The 4,461-nt window shown below is 35.8% G+C and overlaps 1 long non-coding RNA gene across 1 annotated transcript; it reads right to left on the bottom strand.

Moving 5' to 3' along the window:
- Positions 1 to 1,993: 1,993 nt before the first annotated feature.
- Positions 1,994 to 3,905, bottom strand: LOC145620667 (uncharacterized). The gene is made up of 3 exons (XR_014108279.1): positions 3,569 to 3,905; positions 2,760 to 2,960; positions 1,994 to 2,241 (listed from the first exon to the last, which is right to left on the bottom strand). It is a non-coding gene; the product is annotated as an uncharacterized LOC145620667 (long non-coding RNA).
- Between the last annotated feature and the right edge of the window lie 556 nt (positions 3,906 to 4,461).

Genomic DNA, 4,461 nt, shown 5'->3' with positions numbered 1-4,461 from the left:
GTTCACTAATGGGATCATGTGACAAATCATGGGAAATCATGCTAACATTAGAAGAATCAAGACATTGCACATCAATATTAGGAACATGATTATCCCTATTATAGGCATCCCTAGCAAACCAAACATAAAAATCTCAAGCATCATCAATTGACAATGCTCTAAATTCACCATTGTGCATGCATTCAACTTCATCCCTAGTTTTCTCATTCAAACAAAAATAACAAATCTCACAAGCCTCCCAAAGGCTACTACATTACAATCAAGAAATCCCTCTAGTCTATTAAAATATTCACAAAAAGGCTCATTGTCAAATTGAGGAAATGAGAGATATGCCATTTTTATACAAAACAAGCAAAAAATCAAATAAAAGAAAAGTATACACAAAGACCTAGACTCAAGCAATCAAAAACACTCAAACATAGACACCGTTCCCCGGCAACGGCGCCATTTTGACGTGGGGAAAACTAGGTCGTTGGGCTAATTCTCCCTAAGCCAAACAAAATTTATAAACACTCAACAAACCTAAATACAAGTATAGAGGTAAGTCAAGGGTCGAACCCAAAGGAACGGTAATGTCTAAGTGCTTCCAATTATATGCCTAAGCTAGGTCGAAGACAAGGGGTAAAAGATGACTCTAACAACTACTAAAACGAGGAAACCAAACAAATAAAGAGCTAGGGATTAGGATCCGCAAATAATAGCAATGAACATAGCAAATTGGAATGGAAATTAGACTAAGTCAAGCAACGTTAGGGAAAATCAATCATGCAACAAAAAGAGCATGTCAAGCTATTCTCCTACAGGTCTAACTAGCGTCAACTACGATAAACTCTAGCTAGGAAACATCACAAGACACTTCAATCGTGTAAATGCAAGCCACAAATCAATGGTCCGTATCAATGTGAACTTACAATGCAATCTAGTGTAATAATCAAAGTTAGCTACTCTCTAATTAATCACACACATGCACATGATCAATCAACCAAGTTTAATCACATCATCAACTCCATCAATTATCCCCAATTTACATCAATTCATTACATCATAAGCTTCACCAAATCCCTAACCAAACAACTACTCAAACATTATCATCAATTCTACCAATACAAACATGAATATCCAAAATCAATCATCAAATCATAAAATTCCAATCAAAATCAACAATCAAAACAATGAATATTAAACAAAGCAATAAATGAGATAGAGTTAGAAATGCTCTTTGATAATAGAGTAGATCTCTATTACAATTCTCACATTTGGATCTTAAATCTCTCAATCACCATTGAAATTCCTCACTTTCTCTCTCTAAAATCTACTCCAAAAATTAACTCTAAACAAGAGAGAGAAGCTCTCAACTAAGCTAGGAAAATGATCTAATTGTAATTCTAATCTAATTCTCTAATTGTTTAATTGTCTCTCTCTGTACCCAAAAATGGGTATTTATAAATACAAGAGTAAAAGAAAATAAAAGGGAAAAGAAAATAAAATAAAAAGGAAAAGAAAAGAAAAGAAAAGAAAAGAAAAATAAAATATGAAAAGAAAATGGAAAAGAAAATTAAAGGAATTAAAAAGGAAAATAAAATTAAAGAAATAAAAAAAGAAAGGGAATCGGCTTGCTGCTCAAACTCATCAAATGGAATTATCCCCTGCTTCTGTTCTTCAAAGACCCATAATCCTGCGGCCGCAGAGGAGGCGAGTGCGGCCGCACCTGTTGAGGTGTGGGTGCTAGTTGCTGCGTGAGGTGAGTGCGGTTGCTGCCATGAGTGGCGCGTTGCGAGGGTGGCTGCAGCAGCGGTTCAATTAGGACAGCGTGGCTGGTGGTTGCGGAGGTGAGGGAGGCGCAATTGGAGGTGCGAATTGGAGGTCATAAGGGAGGTTGCGATTGTTGTTGTTGCTTAGTTGCTGGTGCGATTGTTGCTGCTGGTTGTGTTGCGGAAAAGGAGTGCGAAGGTGGCTGTTTTGGCGGTCAGGTGGTGGCAGATTTGGTGGTTGTTCGGTGGTCGAATTTGTGTGGGAAGGTGCTGCTTTGTGTGGGCAGCAGGGGAGGCTGATTTGGTGGGAGGATTGGAGGTGATTTGGTGTTAATTGCAGGTGGGTGTGGCTGCTTGTGTTGCGTGGCTGCACTTGGAGTTGTTGCGTGAAGTTTCTGGCAGCTTTAATCACCATCACCATCATCACTATGATGGTGATGAAGGCCAAACTAAGCAGTAGCTAATACCAACTCGAACTTGGAACAAATACCTACAAAACACATATAAAACCGAGAAATAAATCAAAGTGAAATAAAACTAAAACCGACAAATAAAAGTAAAAGAAATAAAATGAAAATGAAAATAATAAAAGAAAGGAAATATAATAAAATGAAAATAAAATAAAGTAAAGAAAAAGAAATGAAAATAAAATCAAATAAACTAAAATAAAATAAAACTAAACCTATAAAATCTAAAGTAAAGAGAAAACAACTAAAATAACGAAAATAAAAGAAATAAAGGAGAAAATACTAGAAAACCATAGAAAGGTAGAAAAGAGAGAGAAAGCATAAAACCGAACATTTATTGAGCAAGAAAGCAATGAAAAGAGGACAAAAAGACCTAAATGCTCATCAAATGTGTGCCGTTTATGACACACATCAACCATGTTGGTCAACCAAGTAAGAGAAACCTAAACACAAATACATGCATACAAAGAGAGAACAGAGGTTAATAGATGGTATGGAACGGCTGAGCATTATAAAGATTGCAGAGGAAAGGATTACTTACTGTAAGTGGCAAAACTCACAACCAATAATCGATGCTCGAAACAACTAAGACAATCACTTATTCCATCTCAAACACCACATAGTTTAGAAAATTCAAACAACACTAGACATTTAAATGGCAATATTGATTATTGAGGCCTCAAATCATCCCAAATCAACACAGAACACACTTCATAACTTCAAACTCACAAATTCAAGATTCCTGAATTCAAAACCAATATTCAGAAGTTAGCATCTTAAATACAAATCTCTAATGCAAACAAAACAAAACCAAAAATCAATAAACTGCAAGAAGCTTCGCATACAAAAATTTAAGAGAACATTTAAGTGACTTATTGTAATCATTGAGAATGAATCCAGACCATTATATCAACCAAAAACAAGCGTAAATGTGTAGATATTCAGATATATAGATCTAAGCAATTTGAGGAAAATTAAACTTTGAAAAATCGCAAAAAAATCAATACTTTCATAGAAGTTCCATTAAAAACAGCACCAAATCACCTACAACAAAGCACAAACACAAACATCTAACAAACTAACTTTTATGACCATTAAATAACGCTAAAATCATAAATATTTAGCAATTAAACAAGCAGAAACAGGATTCCGGCGTCGATCTAAACCGAAAACATCAAAAATCGTAGAAAAAAATCTCAAAACATGAAAATCAATCCAAAAACAGACATAAATAAACCGCAGATCAGATCTAATTTCAAATTAAACTAAACAAATTCATCAAATCAAAGCAAAAAAATTAAAAAACGATTCAATGATAAGCTGATAGATCTACATAAGAGAGAAAGATACCAGCGTATTTGCCTCTGTAAGCAGTCATGGTTGCTCGAGAAAGATCTACACCAATTAATGTTGTTTTTATTAGTATAAACAGTAGCCATCAAACAAACATCAATCTAGGCAGCCAATTCTAGGCGGCGGCGATGTGGAATGAACGACGGTAAGGTGGAGAAGAATGATAGAGGAAAGAACGGCGGCGGGGTGGAATGAACGACGGTGCGAGAGAAGAGGGAGGAAGGTGACAAGAGAAGAGATCAGAAAATGAGAAAAGAGAAAGAAGATGAGGGAGGGGAGTAGGGGACGAGATCAGAGAAGAGAGGAAGAGGAGAGAGAAGAAGAAGAAGCTAGGGTTTGGGAAATAAAAGGGGTTTATATATGAAAAAGAAAAAATGACCGGGTTTTTTATAAAAAGAATATCCACCGGTTTGAACCGGTGGCCTTTAACATTTATGCCACCGGTTCGGTTTGAACCGGTGGCAATATAAATATGCCTAATCCCGCCCATTGAGGGGTGCCTTTTTGTATTTTTCTACTAGTGTTAATTAATAATCTGATCGAATTATACAGAAAAAGTAAGTTCTGGGGGCTATTTATAAGTTTTTTTTCACAGCAGAACTCAACTCCTGTGAGAATTAGGATAATCAACTCTGTCGCCAAGCGACAAGTCTAACAACAGCTGTCGCGTGGCGAAAGGTACGATTACGCGGCGCCAGTCTTTTTTCAGCAGCGACAGTCCATACGCGTTGAAAACCGTGTTTTTACTTATTCAAATTCGACTTTGACTTGACTTATCCTTATTTCACTTTTACTATTATTTTTCTCTTTTATCCTTACACATTTTATTTCACCCTTATTATCTTTTTTATTTTATTTTTTACTTAAATTAAGCTTAATTAATTTTAGGC

The sequence above is a fragment of the Chenopodium album genome, chromosome 27 (genome assembly GCF_948465745.1).
Source record: "Chenopodium album chromosome 27, dcCheAlbu1.1, whole genome shotgun sequence".
In the NCBI taxonomy this organism is placed as follows: Eukaryota; Viridiplantae; Streptophyta; class Magnoliopsida; order Caryophyllales; family Amaranthaceae; genus Chenopodium; species Chenopodium album.
Note: the sequence above shows the minus strand (reverse complement) of the source record. Positions and strands in the feature narration are given on the sequence as shown.